At 42.6% G+C, this 14,314-nt stretch overlaps 1 pseudogene; it reads left to right on the top strand.

The window, feature by feature from the left end:
• Positions 1-12,184, top strand: part of LOC118908173 (uncharacterized) — a 65,992-nt pseudogene extending 53,808 nt beyond the window's left edge.
• Positions 12,185-14,314: the final 2,130 nt, after the last annotated feature.

Below are 14,314 nucleotides of genomic sequence, written 5' to 3'. Positions count from 1 at the left end.
TAGGAGGTAAACAGATTTTCCCATTAAACCCCCCCCCACCCTTTTTTGCACAATCCAAGACAATCCCATACCTTTCTCCCACTCCTTCCTGGTTATGCCCCAGTGTCCCATCCCCTTACTAGGACGGGACATCCTTTCTCTCCTCCATGTTTCCATAACTATATCCACTCCCACAGCCCCCAGTACTCCCTTTCTGATGGCCCTCATAGCCGACGACCCCCCTCTACCCAATGAAAGCTCCAGTTCCGCCCTCATACACCCTGTAAATCCCAAAGTTTGGGACATTACAAGCCCCTCTGTGGCTCTATGTCCTCCTGCCTCTATCAAATTACATGACTCCTCTCAGTATATCTGTCAGGCCCAATACCCCGTAACCACTTCAACCCATCATTCAAGATCTTTTAAACAAAAATTACCTCAGACCCACTCACTCCCCGTTTAATACCCCCATATTAGCTGTTAAAAAAACCAATGGATCTTTCTGCTTCGTCCAAGACCTTCGCCTCATCAACATGGCCATCGTCCCTATCCATCCCTTAGTCCCAAATCCATACACCCTTTTATCGTAGATCCCTGCCTTGGCCTCCCACTTCTCAGTCCTAGATCTCAAGGATGCATTTTTTTTCTATCCCTCTGGACCCCTCCTCCCAAGATTTTTTACAGAAAACGGCTCCTCTCTGACCTACCCGTTCCCAAAACCAAGACAGAAATCCTTTCCTTCCTAGGCCTGGCTGGGTATTTTAGAGCATGGATCCCTAACTTCTCCCTGTTGGCAAGACCCCTATACGACCTCAGCAAGGGCCCCCCTGAAGAACCATTATCCTCCTCACCCCAACACCCCTTCATTAATCTCCGTCAAGCCCTTGTGGAAGCCCCAGCTCTCCATCTTCCTGATTTGTTGAAGCCCTTCTCATTATACATTCATGAGAGGTCCAGTCAAGCTCTAAGAGTCCTAGGCCAACATTATGGCCCATCCTTTGCCCCAGTAGCTTATCTTTCCAAGCAATTAGACCCCCACAGTTCGGGGATGGGCCCCCTGCCTACGGGCATTAGCCGCTGGGCAGCTCTTGCAGAAGGAAGCTCATAAACTGACATTCGGGGCGCCCCTTACCATTCTGTCCCCACATCACCTAAAGGATCTCTTAACCTACAAAAGTTTACAGACTCTCCCTCCCTCCAGACTCCTGACCTTACTGTCCTCTTTCCTCCAAAATCCCGTTCACCCCCTTTGCCATTCATACCCGAATCATGACTTTTTCCTCCTTTACTGCTCCCTCGCTCTCTCTTGCTTGTTTTCCTCATTCCTATTGTCTTCCCCGCCACCCCAGCCTCCTTTGTATGGCGATTCAAAGTTAGACAGACTTACACACAGCATCAAACAAAAATTACTGCCCTCATTGCCACATCAGACTGCCCTCTGAAAGGCTGCTCCGAGCCTTTATACCTCCACTTTCCTCCCTCCAACGAAGTGTTCACTAGCAGCTACCTTTATTCTCCCTACCTCTGCTTCCTCTATGACCAAAAACAAGCCTATTGCAGGTGATGGCCAGATACCTACAGGGGTTGTCCCACAGGTCTTGCATCATTCACTACATGGGCAACTCCCAGTATCCACAGTATTACTCCTCCAACCGTTTCATAAAATATCTCAACAGCTCATTCTCCTTATCAATCCCAGATCCCTGGAACTCTCAATGGGCCACCAGTGTCACAGCCTCAGTTTACTATGGGGGGATCCTCGACCCCCCACGGTACCCTTCATATCTCTCGAAAGTATGTTCCCTCTCATTCCCAGATCTCTCAAGTTGCATCAGACATCGGACATTCCGAAAAAGTTATTGTCCAAACTCTTGACGGTGCCTCTTCATCTTCTTACCCCCGCTCCTACTCTTGGTTACAGCTCATTCAAGACACCACCATCTTTCTCAACCACACGCTCAACACCGCCAGTTGTTTCTTGTGCGCATCACTACAACGCCCACTGCTGGCCGCCGTGCCCCTTAATATTTCCAACTACTCCTTCCATGCAGAAGGACAACCCCCTCCATCCCCTGGCAGACATACCCCTATGGGAACCAGAATACGCAGATAATCTCACCATCCACCACTGTGTAGGCCCAACCCCTCCCCCCTCCAGCGCACTTTACTGTCTCTCTATCTATACCCCTACCTCCGGCTCTAAGACTTTTACACAACCAGGTCACTTCTTTTGGTACAATGGCAGTCTTTTTAACTCACTGCCTCCCAACTCCAATATACCCTGCATTCTCGTCACCCTAATCCCACAGCTTACACTTTACAGCATGGCAGAATTTCTTGAGCTCCAACCTCCCTTGCCCTCACACACAAAAAGGGCTGCTTTCCTTCCCATCATGGTTTGTATCTCTTTGACCACCTCAGCCATTGGGGCAGGGTTTTCGGGAGGAGCCTTGGGTCACTCTCTATGGGCAATTAGAGATCTCAACGCCAAACTTGAGGGAGCCCTGACATCCACTGCTGATTCCCTGGCCTCTCTCCAAAGACAGGTCACTTTGCTAGCTAAGGTCACCCTTTAAAACCGGTGGGCCTTAGATCTGCTTACAGCCGAAAAGGGCGGCACCTGCGTCTTCCTTCAAGAAGAGTGCTGCTATTACATCAACGAATCCGGCATTGTAGAAACTGACATTACCAAACTCACCGACCTTGCCTCCAGCCTCCACTCTGCTTCCAATTCCAACCCATTCTCTTCAATACTAACAAACCCCTTCCTCACCTGGCTGTGGCCCATTGCAGGCCCTATAATAATCATTCTTCTCGCCTGTCTCTTCTTACCTTGTATAGTAAAGTTTATCAAATCCCAAGTCGGTAAAATCTCTAATCAAACTTTCAACCAGCTTTTACTCAGGAACTACCAGCTTTTAGCCACAGAAGATCCCTCACCCTCATGTAACCTCCTCACCACACACTGAGATGGACCCCTCTCTCCACTGGAAACTGTTCCTGGAAACAATGGCCGCAGACGCCTGGCTTCTGGCACCCGTATTCTCTTGGCACCATTAGAATCAACAAGTCCTCAACCTATAGTTACAGGGAACCTTCATTGATTTCCAACCTGAAGAAGTCCACATCTACTCGTCCTTACTGTGGGGAGTCCTATCAACCCTTTCCTCCCAGACCTCAAGCCCTCACTCCCTTCTCCACCCCTGTTCAGCAGGAAGCAGTCAGAGAGAAAGCAACGTCCACAAGCCCATAGAAGAGAAAGGGGGGAATGAAGGGCCCCCACCCATAAGATGGCGAACCTCCTGCTTCTCTTCTGGGTCCTCAGTTCCCGCCGGTGCCACCTGAAGCCCAATCGCCCCTCGCCCCCTAATCCCAGCTCCTAGCCAATAGCCACCAGCCCCGTAGAAGTAACACCACAATCACCCCATGCCCCTTCCTATATAACCCAGCACCTTTCCCTAATAAAGCGGAATTCTCCAGTGAATTGCTGCTGTGTGTCGCTCCTTTCCTTTCAATCAGAATTTTGCTTTCAGATAAGTAATCTGGAAGTAGAGCCCAGGATGGATTTAGGGATGGGAAATCTGGGGTTAGAAGACCAGTTAGAAACCTACAGCTATCATCCAGGTAAAAGATATGACAACAGGAATGGAAAAGAAAGGACTAGCTAAGAAATTATTACAGAAATAAAATAATTGTTATGGATCACTCACATCAAGATAAAGGGAAAGGGTATTAGATGAGAGGAAAGTTGTCCAGCTATTAAGAATATGTGAGAATGCCCCTCTCAGAAGCTTAATATCCAGTCTATCAGATGGAGTTGTGAGATTTCCTACCCATTTACTATTTTGTTCTTTCCTCTCCCAGGTAAACTACCAGTATTAAAAAATTACAGTCACCGGTGGAGCCAAGATGGCGGCGTGAGTAGAACAGCGGAAATCTCCTCCCAAAACCACATTTATCTATGAAAATATAACAAAGACAACTCTTCCTAGAATAGAGACCAGAGGACACAGCACAATATCCAGACCACATCCACACCTGCGAGAACCCAGCGCCTCGCGAAGGGGGTAAGATACAAGCCCCGGCCCTGGGGGACCCGAGCGCCCCTCCCCCCAGCTCCCGGCGGGAGAAGAATAGGCAGAGCGGGAGGGAGAAGGAGCCCAGGACTGCTGAACACCCAGCCCCAGCCATCCGGACCAAAGCTCAGACACAGTGCATGCGCGGGAGGCCCTGGATACTAGGGAAACAGGGCAGCAAGAACAGTGAGCGGGTACTGGAGGCCTGGCGCCAGAGGACATAAGAAAAGCAAGCGGCCATTTTTTTTTTCTGTTTTGGCGAGCGCTTTTTGGAAGTCATAAAGGAATAGGGACCCCAGTACTAGTTAAACAGGGCAGCAAGACTGGTCAGCAGACGCCTGAGACTGGTGCCGGAGAATAAAGAAAAACGAGCTGCCATTTTTTATTATTATTTATTTATTTATTTAAAAAAATTTTTATTTTATTTAATTTTTTTTTGTGGTCGTTGTTTTGTTTTGGCAGGTGCTTTTTGGAAGTCTTAAAGGGGCAGGGCGGGACACTTAATCCAGAGGTAGAGAATCCGGGGATCTCTGGGCACCCTAATCCCCTGGGCTGCAGGGAGCAGGGAGGCCCCTTACGGAGATAAATAGCCTCCAGGCCGCTCCCCCTCCAATGCGACTCCACCATTTTGGAGGAGCTGCCCCAGCCAGGCCACGCCCACAGCAACAGCAGAGATAAACTCCATAGCAGCCGGGCAGGAAGCAGAAGCCCTGTCTGTGCGCAGCTACCCAGCACAAGCCACTAGAGGCCGCTGTTCTCCCAGGAGAGGAAGGCCACAAACCAACAAGAAGGGAAGTTCTTCCAGCCGTCACTCGTCCCAGCTCTGCAAACTACTCCTATCACCATGAAAAGGCAAAACTACAGGCAGACAAAGATCACAGAGACAACACCAGAGAAGGAGACAGACCTAACCAGTCTTCCTGACAAAGAATTCAAAATAAGAATCATAAACATGCTGACAGAGATGCAGAGAAATACGCAAGAGAAATGGGATGAAGTCTGGAGGGAGATCACAGATGCCAGAAAGGCGATCACAGAAATGCAACAAACTCTGGACGGGTTTATAAGCAGAATGGATAGGATGCAAGAGGCCATTGATGGAATAGAAAACAGAGAACAGGAACGCATAGAAGCTGACATAGAGAGAGATAAAAGGATCTCCAGGAATGAAACAATGTTAAGAGAACTGTGTGACCAATCCAAAAGGAACAATATCCGTATTGTAGGGGTACCAGAAGAAGAAGAGAGAGGAAAAGGGATGGAAAGTATCTTGGAAGAAATAATTGCTGAAAACTTCCCCAAACTGGAGGAGGAAATAGTCGAACAGACCACGGAAATACACAGAACGCCCAACAGAAAGGATCCAAGAAGGACAACACCAAGACACATAATAATTAAAATGGCAAAGATCAAGGACAAGGAAAGAGTTTTAAAGGCAGCTAGAGAGAAAAAGGTCACCTATAAAGGAAAACCCATCAGGCTAACATCAGACTTCTCGACAGAAACCCTACAGGCCAGAAGAGAATGGCATGATATATTAAATGCAATGAAACAGAAGGGCCTTGAACCAAGGATACTGTATCCAGCACAACTATCATTCAAATATGATGGTGGGATTAAACAATTCCCAGACAAAAAAAAGCTGAGGGAATTTGCTTCCCACAAACCACCTCCACAGAACATCTTACAGGGACTGCTCTAGATGGGAGCACTCCTAGAAAGAGCACAGAAGAAAACACCCAACATATGAAGAATGAAGGAGGAGGAATAAGAAGGGAGAGAAGAAAAGAATCTCCAGACAGTGTATATAACAGCTCAATAAGCGAGCTAAGTTAGGCAGTAAGATACTAAAGAGGCTAACCTTGAGCCTTTGGTAACCACGAATTTAAAGCCTGCAATGGCAATAAGTACATATCTTTCAATAGTCACCCTAAATGTTAATGGACTGAATGCATCAATCAAAAGACACAGAGTAATAGAATGGATAAAAAAGCAAGACCCATCTATATGCTGCTTACAAGAAACTCACCTCAAACCCAAAGACATGTACAGACTAAAAGTCAAGGGACGGAAAACATATTTCAGGCAAACAACAGCGAGAAGAAAGCAGGGGTTGCAGTACTAATATCAGACAAAATAGACTTCAAAACAAAGAAAGTAACAGGAGATAAAGAAGGACACTACATAATGATAAAGGGCTCAGTCCAACAAGAGGATATAACCATTCTAAATATATATGCACCCAACACAGGAGCACCAGCATATGTGAAACAAATACTAACAGAACTAAAGGGGGAAATAGACTGCAATGCATTCATTCTAGGAGACTTCAACACACCACACACCCCAAAGGATAGATCCACCGGGAAGAAAATAAGTAAGGACACGGAAGCACTGAACAACACAGTAGAGCAGATGGACCTAATAGACATCTACAGAACTCTACATCCAAAAGCAACAGGATACACATTCTTCTCAAGTGCACATGGAACATTCTCCAGAATAGACCACATACTAGGCCACAAAAAGAGCCTCAGTAAATTCCAAAAGATTGAAATCCTACCAACCAACTTTTCAGACCACAAAGGCATAAAACTAGAAATAAACTGTACAAAGAAAGCAAAAAGGCTCACAAACACATGGAGGCTTAACAACACGCTCCTATATAATCAATGGATCAGTGACCAAATCAAAATGGAGATCCAGCAATATATGGAAACAAATGACCACAACAACACTAAGCCCCAACTTCTGTGGGGCACAGCAAAAGCAGTCTTAAGAGGAAAGTATATAGCAATCCAAGCATATTTATAAAAGGAAGAACAATCCCAAATGAATGGTCTAATGTCACAATTATCGAAGTTGGAAAAAGAAGAACAAATGAGGCCTAAGGTCAGCAGAAGGAGGGACATAATAAAGATGAGAAAAGAAATTTTAAAAATTGAGAAGAATAAAACAATAGCAAAAATCAATGAAACCAAGAGCTGGTTCTTCGAGAAAATAAACAAAATAGATAAGCCTCTAGCCAGACTTATTAAGAAGAAAAGAGAGTCAACACAAATCAACAGTATCAGAAACAAGAAAGGAAAAATCACGACGGACCCCACAGAAATACAAAGAATTATTAGAGAATACTATGAAAACCTATATGCTAACAAGCTGGGAAACCTAGGAGAAATGGACAACTTCCTAGAAAAATACAACCTTCCAAGACTGACCCAGAAAGAAACAGAAAATCTAAACAGACCAATTACCACCAATGAATTTGAAGCGGTAATCAAAAAACTACCAAAGAACAAAACCCCCGGGCCAGATGGATTTACCTCGGAATTTTATCAGACATACAGGGAAGACATAATACCCATTCTCCTTAAAGTTTTCCAAAAAATAGAGGAGGAAGGGATACTCCCAAACTCATTCTATGAAGCTAACATCACCCTAATACCAAAACGAGGCAAAGACCCCACCAAAAAAGAAAACTACAGACCAATATCCCTGATGAACGTAGATGCAAAAATACTCAACAGAATATTAGCAAACCGAATTCAAAAATACATCAAAAGGATCATACACCATGACCAAGTGGGATTCATCCCAGGGATGCAAGGATGGTACAACATTCGAAAGTCCATCAACATCATCCACCACATCAACAAAAAGAAAGACAAAAACCACATGATCATCTCCATAGATGCTGAAAAAGCATTTGACAAAGTTCAACATCCATTCATGATAAAAACTCTCAGCAAAATGGGAATAGAGGGCAAGTACCTCAACATAATAAAGGCCATCTATGATAAACCGACAGCCAACATTATACTGAACAGAGAGAAGCTGAAAGCATTTCCTCTGAGACCGGGAACTAGACAGGGATGCCCACTCTTCCCACTGTTATTTAACATAGTACTGGAGGTCCTAGCCACGGCAATCAGACAAAACAAAAACATACAAGGAATCCAGATTGGTAAAGTAGATGTTAAACTGTCACTATTTGCAGATGACATGATACTGTACATAAAAAACCCTAAAGACTCCACCCCAAAACTACTCGAACTGATATCGGAATACAGCAAAGTTGCAGGATACAAAATCAACACACAGAAATCTGTGGCTTTCCTATACACTAACAATGAACCAACAGAAAGAGAAATCAGGAAAACGACTCCATTCACAATTGCATCAAAAAGAATAAAATACCTAGGAATAAACCTAACCAAAGAAGTGAAACACTTATACTCTGAAAACTACAATTCACTCCTAATAGAAATTAAAGGGGACACTAACAGATGGAAACTCATCCCATGCTCATGGCTAGGAAGAATTAATATCGTTAAAATGGCCATCCTGCCCAAAGCAATATACAGATTTGATGCAATCCCTATGAAACTACCAGCAACATTCTTCAATGAACTGGAACAAATAATTCAAAAATTCATATGGAAACACCAAAGACCCTGAATATCCAAAGCAATCCTGAGAAAGAAGAATAAAGTAGGGGGGATCTCACTCCCCAACTTCAAGCTCTACTATAAAGCCATAGTAATCAAGACAATTTGGTACTGGCACAAGAACAGAGCCACAGACCAATGGAACAGACTAGAGAATCCAGACATTAACCCAAATATATATGGTCAATTAATATTTAATAAAGGAGCCATGGAAATACAATGGCGAAATGACAGTCTCTTCAACAGATGGTGCTGGGAAAACTGGACAGCTACATGTAGGAGAATGAAACTGGACCATTGTCTAACCCCATATACAAAAGTAAACTCAAAATGGATCAAAGACCTGAATGTAAGTCATGAAACCATTAAACTCTTGGAAGAAAACATAGGCAAAAACCTCTTAGACATAAACATGAGTGACCTCTTCTTGAACATATCTCCCCGGGCAAGGAAAACAACAGCAAAAATGAGCAAGCGGGACTATATTAAGCTGAAAAGCTTCTGTACAGCAAAAGACACCATCAATAGAACAAAAAGGAACCCTACAGTATGGGAGAATATATTTGAAAATGACAGATCCGATAAAGGCTTGACGTCCAGAATATATAAAGAGCTCACATGCCTCAACAAACAAAAAACAAATAACCCAATTAAAAAATGGGCAGAGGAACTGAACAGACAGTTCTCCAAAACATAAATACATATGGCCAACAGACACATGAAAAGATGTTCCACATCGCTAATTATCAGAGAAATGCAACTTAAAACTACAATGAGGTATCACCTCACACCAGTAAGGATGGCTGCCATCCAAAAGACAAACAACAACAAATGTTGGCGAGGCTGTGGAGAAAGGGGAACCCTCCTACACTGCTGGTGGGAATGTAAGTTAGTTCAACCATTGTGGAAAGCAGTATGGAGGTACATCAAAATGCTCAAAACAGACTTACCATTTGACCCAGGAATTGCACTCCTAGGAATTTACCCTAAGAATACAGCAATCAAGTACGATAAAGACCAATGCACCCCTATGTTTATCGCAGCACTATTTACAATAGCCAAGAATTGGAAGCAACCTAAATATCCATCGATAGATGAATGGATAAAGAAGATGTGGTACATATACACAATGGAATACTACTCAGCCATAAGAAAAGGGCAAATCCTACCATTTGCAGCAACTTGGATGGAGCTGGAGGGCATTATGCTCAGTGAAACAAGCCAAGCGGAGAAAGAGAAATACCAAATGATTTCACTCATCTGTGGAATATAAGAACAAAGGAAAAACTGAAGGAACAAAACAGCAGCAGAATCACAGAACTCAAGAATGGACTAACAGGTACCAAAGGGAAAGGGACTGGGGAGGATGGGTGGGTAGGGAGGGATAAGGGGGGGAGAAGTAGGGGGGTATTAAGATTAACATACGTGGGGGGGTAGGAGAAAAGGGAGGGCTGTACAACACAGAGAAGGCAAGTAGTGATTCTACAACATTTTGCTATGCTGATGGACAGTGACTGTAAAGGGGTTTATAGGGGGGACCTGGTATAGGGGAGAGCCTAGTAAACATAATATTCGTCATGTAAGTGTAGATTAGTGATACCAAAAAAAAAAGGGCAGTTTCTGTGTGGTAACCTCCAATGAGTTCTACACAAGGGTATAAAGGGCATATAAAAGTGTAGGCTAAGGGTCTGTTTGTGTTTATACAGAGGATCAAAGCCTAATTGGGCTACCCCGAAAATGAACTAAGATACGATATGAAAAAGAACTTCCAACATCAGCACTCTCTGGAAGACTCATGCCAGAAGATGATCATCAAAAAACCCCAACAAAGATCCACACACTGCTACAGCTGTAGATGCACTCATCCAACCAGTTCCTGGACTTGCCATGGGAATGAAGAAGGAGATTTCTAAGCTGGCCTCTGCATACAGTAAAACAACAAATTTGAGTGAATCTATATTGTTGGAACTCAAACAAGAATTAGGAGAAGTGCAAATTGTAGCGCTCCAAAATCTTACAACTACAGACTATTTACTGTTAAAAGAACATATGGGATATGAACAGTCCCCAGGAATGGGTTGTTTTAATTTGTCTGATTTCTCTCAGACTGTTCAAGCTCAGTTGGACAATATCCACCATATCATAGATAAGTTTTCACAAATGCCTAAGGTGCCTAACTGGTTTTCTTGGTTACACTGGAGATGGCTGGTAATTACAGGTATGCTTAGGTTATGTAACTATACTCCTATTATGTTAATGTATGTGCGCAATTTAATTAGTTTAAAACCTATACATGCTGAAGTTACTCTACAAGAAGATATGTCAAAGAAATAATCCATCTTCCCAGGTTTTCTTCCGCCTGCTACTTCTATAGCTTTTCTTCTTCCTTCCTAATTACAATCCTTAAATAGAATTTGTGCCTCATATCAAATTTACTGAGTATCATAATTCTTCCAAGTGGTAAAGATACCTCAAGACAAATGCTGGGCATAGAAGCCACAGGGCATAAATATGCAAAGAAGTAAAAAGCTAACCTTTTCAAACAATAAGGCTTCTCTCTCACTTACCAACTTTACATTTCCCTGTATGGCCCCCGAAGATGACTGGTTAGCCAGAGACGGGTAAGATTCCTCAAGGGAGGAACAACCTAAGACAGGCACAGTCACAGGGGGGCCATCAGGTGATAAATTGGTGATCAACAGAGGTGAGGCTTAGAACCTCACCCCCCCTGTTCTGAGAGAAATCTTCTGCATACGTGGATGTTTTATTGCCCTTGTCTAGCTTGGATTAACACATAGTCTACAGGCACACACCTGATCATCTACATTTGCTCTCTTACAACACTAAACTATGTTTTCTACCTTTATCTTGTATCTACCTACCACTTCAGCATTTTATTAAAAATAATAATAATAAAGAGAGAAATGTGGTATCCACATATAAGTCAAGTATAAAAATCAAATGAGTATTCATATTTGAACTGACTGTTTATAGTTCATAATGCATGAGCAAAACCAAAAGTTTCTGGGATGACTGCCCTTGTACTGTTCACCATGTAACTTTTTCACTATGTAAGAATTTGTTCTCCATGTAAGAACTTGTTCGTTATGCTTCAGAAGATTGGAGACTGACGAAAATTAGGCTTGGGGTGGATTAATGATTGTGCATTGAGCATTGACTCCCCTATACAGAATTTTATTGTTGTTAACAACCATTTGATCAATAAATATGAGAGATGCCCTCACAACAACAACAAAAAAGTACACACTTCCAATTGTAAAATAAGTAAGTAACCGGGATGTAATGTATAGCATAAGGAATATAGTCAAAATATTGTAACAACTTCGTATGGTGATAGCTGGTACCTAGAATTATCATTTATATAAATGTTGAATCACTGTGTTGTACACCTGAAACTAATGTAATGTAATACTGTGTGTCAACTACCCTTCAATAAAAAATAATTACCTAAAAAAAAAGAAAATTACAGTCACCCCTCAGATCTCTTCAGACACCTTCAGATCTATTTGGAAAAGCAGCAAGAAATCCAATATTACCCGTAAGAAGAAAGAGGTGTGCTTTGGAGATCTGTGTCCGTGAGTTGCAGACACCAGGGGGCACTGTACAGAGCCTAGGCACTCAGCAGGGTAGATACTGCCGTCAGCGGTGGATTTTGTCCTGTTACCTGGTTCTACGTAATAGTTCCCTAAACCATAGTTCCATTATGATGGATCTTGACTGTACCAAAGGACAAGTATTAGGGTAACAACATAGTTCCTCAAAAATTAGCACAAACCCTGCCTCTTCTAACTCCCCCACCTCCTACCTCAGTCCTGTTTGTTGGCTTACTGTGGATCTGATATGGTGAATTCAGCTAACTAAACGCTTCATGAGTCGTATAATACTCCTTCAGGGGTAATGGATTACATATGTTTACTCTCTATTGTGTGAAGTTGAACTTCCTTTTCTCTTTTTTAAATTTATGATTTCCTGTTTATTATTTCATAGGCTACAAACTGAATATGGATGCCATATTTCCTTACGGAAGCTGTCTACTTCCATTGCTAACCAGATATGCCTAGAAAGATACTGCTTGTTCTAATAATAATTTTTTTCACTGTAATCAAGCCCCTTTCAAGTTCTAAAGTTTGATAAGACTACTTTATGAAAGTTTAAAGTAGTATTAATCCTATCATGCTTGTCATTTTCTAAATGTGGATTTCACAAGTAGGTCTTAGTAAAAATAAACGAGATTCTTCTCTGGGGCTTTTCTTGTGCATGTGAAATATATGATTTTAAGGTCAAAATAGTCATCTAAGAAAGAAAGATTCTTCTTTCATAAAAATATTTGTAGTCAGAAACAATAGAAATGTTTAGAAATAATCACCACTTTCTAAAAGACAACATTCCAGAAAATGGGGATCTTCCCAGATGAAAAAATTTCTAATCCCCCCTCCACCAAGATGTCACAGTTCCAAGGGAAATAGAAAAGGTGTGGTTGATCTATGTATGTCTATGCATGGATGATAAATTGGATTTGTTGCATTTTATATGCCATGACAATGTGGGGTTGGGGATGAAAAAAAGCATGGACTGGGGAGTTATTTGAATCAGAATTCTCTGTGGAAACCTGCTGCTTTCTAGGTGTATGACTTCGGGCAAGTCAGTTAAACTCATTGTGTCTCAGTTTCCCCTGGTAAGAAAAGCACCTGTTTCATTTGGTGAGCATTGAATGAGATGCCTGCCACATGTCAAACACTTTAGGGCAATACTTATTTCATAGTACATGTTCAAAAATAAATATTACTGGCTGTTTTCATTGCTGTTAGTGTTGATACTAGAATTGAGTGATCCAGTTATTTCACTTAGAACAGCTACACAAGAAAAAATAGGAAAAAAAAGAAGGAGAAGGCTTGAGGGCCTCCCATCTCCCCCAAGTTCAAAATTCAACAGTTCCAAGAGGCTTTTCCTTATTGCATCAATCCTCAGGGATATCTGTGTCCCTCACAGCACTTAACTACCACTCAATAAACAGCACACAAAGCATCTAGCAATATGATCCTGTGTCGATATCTTGTCTCCTCTGCCAGACTCCCTGACTTCGGTTAGCACCCATCCCGCTACAGGGCTTGATCAGTAGTTAAGATGTTGAGAAGCCCAGAAAGGAGGTGGGAAGGTCCGAATCCCAGACCTGGCACAGCAGGTGTCCACCACTAGGTAGTGGTGGTGATCAGGCATCTCCTTAGGCTCTCTGTGCCTCAACTGTCTTACCTTTTAAATGGAGATGTCGTCTTTGTAAAACAGAAGAATGTAACCCTGGGATAGCAATAGAAGAAACCAGGTTTCAAAACTGTCGCCTTGACTCAATTCAATTACTCACTTTTCTGGACCTCATTACTCCTACTTATGAAAGGAGGAGGTTAAACCAGATCAGAGGGGCTCAGAGTGTGCCCCCTCCACCACCCCAGGGCCCTGGCATCCTTTTAGCGGAACGGGGGTCAAAACGATTTGCGTAACAATATTCAGAGCTATTTCCCTCATTTCACTATCCTATGAGTGTACGGTGGAATTTTCCAGAAGCTACACGATGTGACGTCATCATTCTAATGATAACTTGTAACGGGTTTATTACTGTTGCTTTTAAATGAATTAGTACATTTAAATGTTTTCCTCTTTTAATTTTCAAAGCGGCAAATTATATATACCCTACATAAACAAAAGCTCTTTAAGGTCCTAGTAATTTTTAAGTATGCAGGGATCCTGAGACCCAAAAGTTTGAGAACCACTGAAACAGGTAACTAGAAGATGGTC

This window comes from Manis pentadactyla, chromosome 1 (genome assembly GCF_030020395.1).
Source record: "Manis pentadactyla isolate mManPen7 chromosome 1, mManPen7.hap1, whole genome shotgun sequence".
NCBI lineage: Eukaryota > Metazoa > Chordata > Mammalia > Pholidota > Manidae > Manis > Manis pentadactyla.
Note: the sequence above shows the minus strand (reverse complement) of the source record. Positions and strands in the feature narration are given on the sequence as shown.